This window comes from Vicugna pacos, chromosome X (assembly GCF_048564905.1).
Source record: "Vicugna pacos chromosome X, VicPac4, whole genome shotgun sequence".
Classification (NCBI taxonomy): Eukaryota; Metazoa; Chordata; class Mammalia; order Artiodactyla; family Camelidae; genus Vicugna; species Vicugna pacos.
The window spans coordinates 102090380-102103051 of NC_133023.1; positions in this window are offsets into that span (position 1 = coordinate 102090380).

Consider the following 12672-nt stretch of genomic DNA (forward strand, 5'->3'; position numbering starts at 1 on the left):
TGAGGAACTCCACGGTACCTGATGTATGCCCTAGCGTGATAGGTAGAATTCTAAGATGTCTTCCAAGATTTCTATCCCCTGATATATATGTCCTGTATAACCTCTGGGACTTTGACCATGCTGGGATACCAGGTTATGTTATACGACCTAGTCAAGTTTAAGAAAGGGAGATGGTCTAGGTGGGCCCAACCTGATCGCATTAGCCCTTTATATCTGGGTCTTATTAGTCAGAGAGCAAACTGTCAGAGAGACACGTTCTTACTCGCCTGGAAAAAAAGTGAATAGCTTTGTTGTGAACTGCATATGGGGACCACATAGCAAGGACCTGAAAGTACCCTCCAGATGTTGAGAGAAACCTCTAGATTACAACCAACAAGAAAATAGGGACTTTGGACCTCCAGTTGCAAGGAATTGAATTCTCCCAACAACCTGGATGGGCTTGGCAGTAAATTCTTCAGCAGAGTATCCAGAAAGGAATGCAGTCCTACTAGTACCTTCATTACAGTCCTGTGAGACCCTGATAACTAAGACATCTAGGAATCTCTGTGTGAGCAAGGCTGGCTGAAAGGTCAGTGGTCTAGACCTCCTTTGGATACTTCAACTCTAGTAACTCTATTTCCATATTTTATATTTCACAAGATAACTTATTGAAACATTGAAACACACCTATTTGGCCAAAATCCAAAATGCTACCACCACCAAATACTGGCAAGGTTGTAGAGCAGCAAGAATTCTCCTTCACTGCTGATGGGAATGCAGCATAGTACAGCCACTTTGGAAGACAGTTTGGCAGTTTCTTATAAAACTAAACATCCTCTTACCATGCCTTCTAGCAATCTTGCTCCTTGGTATTTATCCAAAGGAGTTGAAGACTTTTACCCACACAAAAATCTGCACATGGATGTTTATAGCAGCTTTATTCATATTTGCCAAAATTTGTTAAAAACCAAGATGTCCTTCAGAAGGTGAATGGATAAATCAACAATGGTACATCCAGACAATGGAATATTATTCAACACTGAAAAGAAATGAGCTATCAAGCCATGAAAAGACACAGAGGAAACTTAAATGCATATTACTAAGTGAAAGAAGCCAATTTAAAAGGGCTACATACTGAATGATTTCAACTATAGGACATTTTGGAAAAAGCAAAGCTGTGGAGACAATAAAAAGACAAGTAGTTGCCAGGTACAGCACAGAGGATTTTTAGGGCAGTGAAAATACTCTGTACGATGTTAGATGATGGATATATGTCCTTATACATTTATTCCAACCCACAGAAAGTACAAGACCAAGAATGAACCCTAAGGTAGACTATGGATTTTGAGTGATTATGATGTGTCAGTGTAGGTTCATCCTTGGTTAAAAAAAAAAGGTATCATTCTGGTGAGTGGTTTTGATACTGGGGAAGGCTATGCATAGTACATGATGTATATGAAAAATCTCTATACCTTCCTCTCAATATTGTGAACTAAAACTACTATAAAAATAAAGTTAAAAAAAGTAAATTGTTTCATCACTCCTATATTTTACATTCACTTTTCAAGTGAATTTAAGTATTTAAGCAGAAACAGACTGAAGCCCTGGTTCTTTTCTTAAATAAAATCCTGATCCATTTGAAGAACTTTTTCTGGGGAAGAGGGAGTACACTGGAGAAAATGATATTGAAAATAGCATGGCAGAAAGAAAAGATTCCCAGAAGTTGGAAAAAACACAAAGATCTGTTTGTCCTGCCTGCAGTCAAACTGTAGGTTCAGAACTCTTGAAGCCAGGGCTGGGAGAGGGAAGGGAAAATGGAGAGGGATGGTTAAAGTATGCAAAGTTTCAGTTATGCAAGATAAATAATGTCTGGAGATCTACTATAGAACATAGTGTCTGTAGCTAGCAAAACTATATTGTATACTTAAAATTTGCTAGGAAGGTAGATCTTACATTGTGTTCTTACCACAACACACAAAAATAGCAACAATAAAGGGGCTAGAGGAAATTTTGGGAGGGAATGGATATGTTTATGATCAAGATGGAGGAAATGGATATGTTTATGATCAAGATGGTGGTGATAATTTTACAGGTGTATACTTATACCCAAATTCATTGAGTTGTATACATAAAATAAGTACATTTGTACATGTCAATAAATCAGTAAAGTGGATTTAAAAATACATAAAAAAGGACCCTAGAAGCAACCAAGTATACGGCAAGCCATTGTACGTAGTAACTACATGGTGCTCCTATAGAGGTTCCCAGTCTTTCCACCAATATCTATGCTTCAAGCATGGCATCAAATACCACAGAGTGAGGACTGGGAAGACCTGCTAATGAACGTTTAAGTGGTAACAAGTACAAGCAGATAAGCTATGAATAATGGAGCCCACTTACTCCAACCCACTCTCTTGTCTTGCTGCTACATATGATCATAGGGTACTGGAAGGGTAAAATTCAAGAATTATGGAGATAAAATTTTCCACCAAGTGGCGCTACAGAAGTTTTTATCTGGAAGATGATTAGAAGAAACTAATGTGGTTTTCCTTACCTACCTGTACTTTTGAACTTCAATTCATAACTAATACAATCTGTTGGGATTTGGTGTGAGATTTCATTGGAATGCAGCAGGAGTTGACAAACTACCACTTACAGTCCAACTTCAGCCCATCAGCTGTTTTTGTAAATAAAGTTTTATTAGTTTATGTATTGACTATTACTGCTTTCATGCTACAAGGGCAGAGGTAAATAGTTGTAACAGAGATTATATGGCCAGCAAAGTTGAAAGTATTTGCCCATTACAGTCTGCCCTTAGCAGAAAAAGTTTGCTAACCCTGGAACAAGATTCTGTAGTTACAATAAATTTGAGAACTACTGAATAAAGGAAACTCAATCATTGCAAACATATAACAAAGAAACATACCCACGATTTTGGATGAATACTAGAGGGACTAAGATTTCCAAGTGTCTATTATGGGAATGTTTTGACTTAAAAACCATTTCGGCTTCATTATAATCTTAGGTATAACCACTATGTCTTCCAAATATCTTAACTTCCATTTATGCACAAGCATACTACATACTGCCCGAAGTCTTGTAACTACTACTCATATTTAACAGTCATTATTCAGAAACTGCATGCACCATATTCCCCTGGAGTCACTCCACAGGGCATTTAGGGCTACCGAATCTGATTTTGAAGTGCACATTTTGCTTTTAGTTGGACATGCAGATTCTGATATTGATATGGAACTAAGTCTGACAATATAGATGCTGTTAACGTTTTACTTTTCCCTCTATTAAAAAAAGCAGGCAATTCATAATAACCTTATGGTGAGTTAGAGCTTAAAAAAATGACAGGACCTAGATGAAGTTAAATTAATAAATCTAAACTGAACATTTTTATTCATTGTCTAGAAATGTCTAGATGGATGAGTAAATGGTAAAAGCTGAGTGAATCAAATGTCTAGATAATCAATGGAACTTTCCATTTTTCCTCAGGTAATTCAATATATTGCAGATCCAGGCTTTGTCTAGCAGTACGGGACAGATCAGAGGAAATCAGAGAAAACAAGTGTGTAGGAGAGATACACTTGGCCAAGGTATCTGTACATTTTATGAGTCTGATAGAGTATCTTTAGCCATAAACTTTAAACAAACCCAGCTTAAAAACAGAACTCAAGTCTTTGTTTAAAACAACTTTCTCAGGCTGATATCAAGGAAAGAGGTCACTAGTAACTCTAATTCCTTTCTGTCTGTAATTCCTGAAGACAACTGGATGAATGGCAGGGCAGGCTAAAACAAAAATCATGCATTATCTTTGTTGATATTGGACTTAAGCAGAGCTCAGAGAGTACCACAGAGCCATTTAGATGCATTTTCCCTGAGCAGAAATTACATCACTAAGGATTCCACACCAAGAACAGAGTGGAAGAGAAAATCATGCTGCTTCAGCTGGAGAATTTCAGAGGTAATTTAATCTCTAAGGGAAATCTCACAGTCTGAATTCACAACATCACTTAGCATATGTAGTCATGTTGTGCTGCTACTGGTTCAAGAAGATTGCTTGTGCTAATTGAAAAGGAGGGAAAATACAGTGCTGAATGAGAAGATGGAGTATCTCCCCCATGTTTCCACCATTCACTTAAGTTATCCATCTTCTTGTGTGTTGATAATCACACACAATGATTATCATCTAATGATGCCAACTGGAATTTTTTTTACTTTTTCATTGAAGTATAGTCAGTTTACAATGTGTCAATTTCTGGTGTACAGCATAATAGTTCAGTCATACATATACATACATATATTCATTTTCATATTCTTTTCCATTATAGGTTACTACAAGATACTAAATATAGTTCTCTGGGCTATACAGAAGAAAGTTGTTGTTTATCTATTTTATATATAGTAGTTAATATTTGTAAATCTTGAGCTCCCAATTTATGCCTTCTTACTCCCTTTCCCCCCAGTAATCATAAGTTTGTTACTATATCTGTGAGTCTGTTTCTGTTTTGTAAATAAGTTCATCAGTGTCTTTTTTTTTCTATTTTTAGATTCCACATAGGAGTGATATTATATGGTATTTTTCTTTCTCTTTTTGGCTTACTTCACTTAGAATGACAATCTCCAGATCTATCCATGTTGCTGCAAATGGCATTATTTTATTCTTTTTTATGGCTGAGTAGTATTCCATTGTATAAATATACCACATCTTTTTCATCCAGTCTTCTGTTGATGGACATTTAGGTTGTTTTCATGTCTTGGCTATTGCAAACAGTGCTGCCATGAACATTGGGGTGCATGTATATTTTCGAATTAGAGTTCCCTCTGGAGATATATCTGGATATATACCCAGTAGTGAGATTGCTGGGTCATATGGTAAGTCTATTTTTAGTTTTTTGGGGAATCTATATACTGTTTTCCCTAATGGATTCACCAAACTACATTCCCACCAGCAGTGTAGGAGAGTTCCTTTTTCTCCACATTCTCTCCAGCATTTATCATTTGTGGACTTTTGAATGATGGCCATTCTGACTGGTGTGAGATGATAACTCATTGTAGTTTTGATTTGCATTTCTCTGATAATTAGCAATACTGAGCATTTTTTTCATGTGCCTGTTGGCCATTTGTATGTCTTCATCAGAGAATTGCTTATTTAGGTCTTCTGCCCATGTTTGGACTGGGCTGTTTGTTTTTTGTTATTAAGTTGTATGAGCTGTTTATATATTCTGGAAATTAAGCCTTTGTCAGTCACATCATTTGAAAATATTTTTTGCTGTTTCATAGGGTGTCATTGTGTTTTGCTTATGGTTTCCTTTGTTGTGTAAAGCTGATAAGTTTAATTAGGTCCCATTTGTTTATTTTTACTTTTATTTCTATTGCCTGGGTAGACTGTCCTAGGAGAACTTTGCTAAGATATATGTCAGAAAATGTTTTGCCTATGTTTTCTCTAGGAAGTTTATCATGTCTTGTCTTATATTTGAGTCTTTAAGCCATTTTGAGTTTATTTTTGTGTATGGAGTGAGGGAGTGTTCTAACTTCATTGATTTACATGCAGCTGCTTTGGCAATTCTGGCAATTTTGGCAATTTTGGCAATTCCATATAAAATTTAGGATTATTTGTTCTAGTTCTGTGAAAATGGAATTTAATCAAAGTTACCAATACCATGTTTTGAAATCTGAGAAAATAAAACAGAAAAATTTATTTAACGTCAAACAAATTCCCTAGTTAAATGAGGAACTGTTTAGTACATATTGCAATAGGATAACTGTATTTCATAGTAATTTAGTTTGGAAAAAATGATATCAAAGAAGACAACAGACGGTTAAAGGACATTTCAAAACAATTATCTGACATATGCTCTAAATTAGTATAGAGTAGCAATGTCCAATATGTATGTATGTCCTCATGTGCAATCCTAAATTTTCTAGAAACCACATTTAAAAAGGTAAAATAAAATGAGTAAAATTATTTAGTAATATGTTTTATTTTATCTAACTCAGTATATCCAAAAGTGTCATGTAAAGCATGTACTCTATATAAAAATGAGATATTTTACCTTTTTTCATAATTTGTCTTCAAAATACTGTGTATACTTTACATTTATGGCACATCTCAATATGAATTGCCCATGTTAACAAGTGTTGAATAGCTATATGTCACTAGTGGCTACTGTATTGACCGCAAAGGGCTAGACTGTTTTACAAGCTATGTGCGATGGAACATCTCCCTTAACATTCATAATTCTATAGGCCTCTTTGGTCAGCACTTAGCTGTGGTATTGGCTGGAGCATGTCTACAAGGTATGTGAGAAGTGGTTTAACGTAGCACTTTTTTGCAGTGAACTACTAAATAGATGATTTGAACATAAGTTTTTTTTTTGTTTGCTTTTTGTTTATTTGTGTGTGTGATCAACACTTTAAATGTTCCCTGACGCAGTGACAAAAGACTTTGAAAGAGGTTATTTATTTTCTTCCTTGCTTAGTTGAGCTAAGGCTGACTGTCCTGCTTACTGATAGCTGTAATGACAAGGGCTGTAACTTACTAGGAATTCTTGTCATTATTGTTTTAAATTTGGTGATGACAAGGCCTGTTGGGAGTCACTGACTCCAGAAGGTAGAGACCCTGGGTATATCTTCCCCCTGCCCTTTCCTGTTTTCTGAGGTTAGCTGTTGATATCAGTATACTGAGTACCTGAGTCCAAGGCATTTTATGTTTGACCAGAGGTGCCTTGAGTCTGGGTAAGTCTTAAAAAAAGCATATCATCAGAAACACAGAGTTAGGGATCAGACAAATTATTAGCAGATTTAAGAGTCTAAGCCTACATATGAATGAGGGTGCATTTTGTAATCCGGCAGGCTGAGACATGAATTGCAACAGAATTTCACTAGATTACTGAGTCAACACAGACATTAGGCTGCCGACAATCAGAATTTGGGACCTGGAAATAGTTGGATTTGAGAATTGTTTGGGGACTGAGAGATCACAGTCCCAGTGCACCTCATTACACAAGACAGAAACCTGGATGTCACCTTTAGCTCTTCTTTCTATTTCCCCCACATGTGCAAGTCACCCCCACTCCCAGGCCTATGGAATCTTTCCCCAGAATAGCTTTCATCGACCTCTTTCTCTGATCTCTTGTGGTGCCTACTTTAATTTGGTCGCTCATGATGTTTCTAGGATAACTATTATTTTTCTTTGCCCGAAGACCAATGAATAGGAGTCTGTATCTTCCCTCATAACTCTTAATAGAAATATACTGGATCTGAATTTTAGGGATGAGTTTACTCAATGTTTTCATGTTGCTATGGAAAAGATGGCTAAATCTGAGCTATATTGAAATAGTCATGTGAATTACTGATTAAATGAATACACAGAATGACTAGTTAATGTAACTGATATAGAATGTGGTATAGTTTATATTGCCTAACCATAGTCTCTGTCTATAGTATTGAGCAGAAGGGAAAACTATTTTACTGGAAAAGGAAAACGTATAGGTTCATGCATTTTAGCGAGATCTTGTGGACAGGAGAGAGGTATAATCATGATGTTGAGTATGACTGAATATGTTTTGTATGTTAGTAAAAACATATACTGTCAGTTGAATTAGATAACTAGGACTTTATTAATAAAAACACATCTTTGTCATCAAGGTGTAAAGAAGTAGGCAAAAGAAGGAAGAAGAGACTTTATACTTCCATATGTGTGTGACCGTAGAAGTAAATTAACAAGGAACAAAATCGGAAACTAAATGGAAAAGAGGTTTTGATAATGATAAACTGTGCATGTGCCACCCTAGGTTGCCATAGTTACTACAGCCCCTTTATGCTCATGACACAATAATGAACAAAGCTGTGAGCCAGTGATAAGTAGTGATGTGGTGTGAAGTCACATGTATTCCTCATAAGCTTTCATCAAGGGGAAGGATTTGACTGACATTGGAGTGAGATTTGGTTTCGTTGTTCTTCCTGCTAAAGTCTCCATCGTCTAACTTCTAGCCACAGCTCTTCATGGAGTGGACCCTAGACTACAACGCATTAGAATTCCTGCTTCCCTTTATTATGATCTGTTGGATTCTCTTGCTTGTACTTCTTTTTTTCTACTGCCTAAAATTGTGTTATGACCTCTTGTTCTCATAGAAGATCAAGCCCTCCCATCTTTCACTAAAAAGAATGGGACCACGTTGGAAACTACCAAATATGGACAATCTTGGATGGAATTTTTCCATGGGACAAAGCACATAGGTAAGTATCAACTTGGGTTATTAATGAGCTAAGTAATATTATGTTTCTCAGAGGTTACCAGGAGGTGATGCCCAGATGGGTAGAGTAGGATTATCTTTATGAAAGAAATAAAGAAACAGATTTTACTGCTGGGCTCTGTTTGGATTATACGGGAAGATAGGCATCTGAGGAAGAAAATTAACTGGGTGCAGAGCTGGAGGAAGCATCAGGTAATTGAAGATTTGAATTTAAAGTCACATGGAAAACTTAAGATATCTAGAAGTAAAACCTGACCCTTTTACAAGTAAATATACCATCAAGGAAAAGTGGAGAAAATTAAGAGGATTTTTAGTGCACCACGGACTTTCAAGTCTAAATGGCAAATTCTGGCAATATTTTGAAGTTGTAACATCAGGTACCAAAAGAAAAAAGATGCTGAGGCCAAGTCTTTTCAAGGCGGGAGTGATAATGGGGAGGAGAGTTTTTTATTGACTATCCCAAGAAAAACAGTTAAAGAGAGGAAGAAGATTAAGAGTAAATATTAGAAAATAATGAATAAATTTAGGCCCTGTATTGGTCATAGGTTTTCTTTCTTTAATTTGAGAAACAGTTTTTAAAATGTATTTAATCTTCCCTTGCAGGAAAACAACGATGGAATCTAAATAAAAAGAACTGACCATGAAACAATAACTTGGACCAATTTATTGAGTGATAATTGGTTTTAAAAGTGTGTTTAGAAATTTCAGATTTTCAAAACTAATTACCAACTTGGAAAGTGCCATTTCAACCAACAATTAAAACTACTTAATTAGGAAAATACAATTTCTATTGAAACTATTTTAAGAAACTGGTTCAAAACATTGTTTTTGTAACATTTTAGAATGTCCTGCCCAGTTAAATACTTGGATCCTGTGTCAGAAGAGTTAAAAGGCTATGCATGGTGTCAGTTTGAGGAGCCACTTAGTATATATACTAAGACAGAATGGGATGAGGATAATTAATTGCAGTGTTATTATAAATTAGCTTGTCATCTAATTCACTAATCTTTGGACTCAATTTATATGTAAAGACTTGACCATGTTAGAAATAATATATTTCTGAATCCTAACCTATATTTCCAATTGCTTCCTTGATATCTTCATTTGAAAATCTGATAATAACTTGAGCTTAATATTTACCAAACCAATTTCTTTATATTACACTCCATGTAAATTACTCCTATAGTCTTTCCCATCTTAATCAATGACATCTTCAGTCTTCAGGTCAAATTATCTTCTTGGCATCATTCTTGACCTCTTTCTCATACCCCATGTATTGTCCATCAGCCAATCTTATTGGCTCTATCCCTGAAATATGTTCCAGATTTGACTACTTCTAACTATTCCCACTGCCGTTAACTTGGTCTAAGCCACCACCGTCTCTCCCTGGGTTATTGGAGTAATCTCTTAAATGGTCTCCCTGACTATGTCCTTGCCTCAGTTTATTCTAGTCTCAATATAAGGTATCAATCAGATAATGTCACTACTCTATTTAAAAACCTCCCATGACTCTTCAGCTCATTCAGAGTACAAGCCAAAATCTTCACTATGACCTAAAAGGCTCTGAACCGTCCGGTCCCCTTCCCTCCCTTACCTCTCTGATTTCATCTTCTACAACACTCTTGCTTCTCTTCATTTCAGCCATACTGATCTCCTAGCTATATTCTATTTCTGATATTTGTTTCAGTATTTTAAAAACTATTTTCATTATTCTGACTTAAATGTTACATTTCTTTTTTAACTTCTTTAGCTAATGCACTTTTTTTTTAAAGAGCTGCTTTATCTACATCTAACAGGTTCTGTTATTTTGTATTTGGTCTTTTAAATATTTCTACTTTTGCATGTTTTCTCATTTCCATCATAATTTGTTTTTGATATGAATGTGTTTTTAAATTTCCAAGTGTACGTTTTAATGTCATCTTTTTACAACATCTCTAATTGGGATGCATCAAAGTGAAAAAAAATCAGTTTGGGATATTACTAAATACTTTGAAACTTGTTGATGGGGTTGATAGCCTAATATGAGGTTAACCTTTATAAATGCTTCACATGTGCTTGAAAAGAATGAATTTTCTAATTTGGGAGTACAGAAGTAAGCTTGTAAGTTTTGTTGTCCAAATCATTATCAGTCCATTTGTACTTATTGTGATCACTAATATATTTGGATTTATGATTTTATTTTCTAACTTACTTGAATTTCTATCTTATCATCTTAAAATTTTTCCTTGATTGTTTTCCTTTCTTTCTAGCCTTTATTCGAAGTGGTGTTCTGTTTCTCTCATTTCACTTCTTCTCCCTATCTACTGGTTCTGAAAATATATAATATATTTCTATAAATTTTTACACTAGTAATTTTAAAGTGCCCTACTTAACTTGAGCTCTAAAGTTAGTCATTCTTCTCAACATTATAAGGCTTTAAATGCTTTAACTCTGTTCATCATCCATCTTGGCTTGTTGGGATAAAAGAATAATAGACTCTGAAACATAGTAAGTTTTAAGCTGAATTAACTGCTGGACAAGGCATAGAAAATCTGATCTAACATGAAGAGTCAGGCTATGGGACAGGGTCTTCAGATTAACTGTCAAAGTGTATCTCCAAGATAGTTAAAGCACTGAGGTTTACATCTAGGCATGAAGAAGGGGAAGCAGCCTTTGTGAAGATTGTCTCCAGAACAAAGTCAATGGTGGAGTTTAGAAAGGTGGAGACAAACTCTAATAGTCCTGGAAACTCATGGGGAAGTAGCTCAGCTGGATCTAAAACTTGGCACTTGGTTGATGTCAGCATTCCTGGCTGCAAGGCTCTTGCCAGGGCAACAGTATGAAGACTTTGTTCTTTGGTTTGTGTATTATCCTGCATTATTCCTGGGCCTGCAGACCCCTGATGTATTTCTTGTTGCTTAGAGAAAGTTGGTGTTCCCTAGCTTCTCTTTGACCAACCTACAATTATGTTACATAATGGGGTTATTCTCTCTCAGATGCATGTCCAGCCTGCTATCCAAAGAAGGCCCCTATATTCTGCACAATAAAGGCAACCATCAACAAGATGAAAAGTCAACCTGCTAATGAGAGAAAATATTTGCAAATCATATATCTGATGAGGGGCTAATATCCAAAATACTTAAAGAACTTCCATAATTCAATAGCAAAAAAAAAATCCAGTCTGATTAAAAAATGGGCAGAACAGTTGAATAGACATTTTTCCAAAGAAGACATAAAAATGGCCAATAGGTACATGAATAGATTCTGAACATCACTAATCATCAGGGAAATGCAAATCAAAACCACAATGAGATGTCACCTCACACCTGCTAGAAATGCCTACCATCAAAAAGATAAGAAATAACAAGTGTTGGCAAAGATATGGAGAAAAGGGAACCTTTGTGAACTGTTGGTGGGAATGTAAATTGATACAACCCCTATAGAAAACAGTATGGAGTTTCCTCAGAAATTAAAAATAGGACTACAGTATGACAGCAATTCCACTCCTGGATTCTTATCTGAAGGAAATGAAAACCCCAACTTGAAAAGGTATATGCACCTCCTGTTTGTTGCAGCATTTTTCACAATAGCCAAGATATGCAAACAACCTAAGTGTCCATCAATAGATGAATGGGGATATAATATATATAATATATGTATTTATTTATTATTAGTTATTGTTATTAATATCTTACAGTGCCTAATTAATAAAATTTATAATAGATATGGATGGATGTACAGGAAAAACATAGTATGTATAGGGTTTGGAGCTATCCACAGCTTCAGGCATGCACTGGGGGTCTTGGAACATACCCCTGTGGATAAGGAGGGGTCTGGTGTTTTAGAAACCAAGATCTGGAAGCTAGGTGTGCTCATTAATACCAGAGTAGTCTTGGTTCTAGGCAAGAGACAGACCTAGGTAATGTATGTGTGTATATTAACTTGTATGTATACACATATCTGTAATTCTTGTGTTCCTGTATCTATCCATCTTGTGTGATACACACATATATTTTATATATATATATATATATATATATATATATATATATATATATATATGTATATATAGCCAAACATGAATTCATACTGATGTCTTTAATTCTAATACATCAGTGTTCATTCTAGTCTTGTTTATTAGTAACTTCCCTCCCTAATGGTGAAAAATCTGCCACTATCCACCATCCATTTATTTATTTGTTCAACCACAGTCTACATGTAAAGCAGTTTGGGGGCTGTTAAACTGTACTCACATGAGAAACAGCTGTACCAGTTAAAATACAGTGTTTATGCACACTTCCATGTGTCCTGAGCTCTGCAATTTCCAGTCAAATCATCATTTTCATAATATACTTGAGTCAGCTACCTTTCCTCTGCACATCCTTCAATGTGGTTATGTCATAAATTTGTAACACAGTTCACTGGTCACAGTCTGTATGTCATCCTA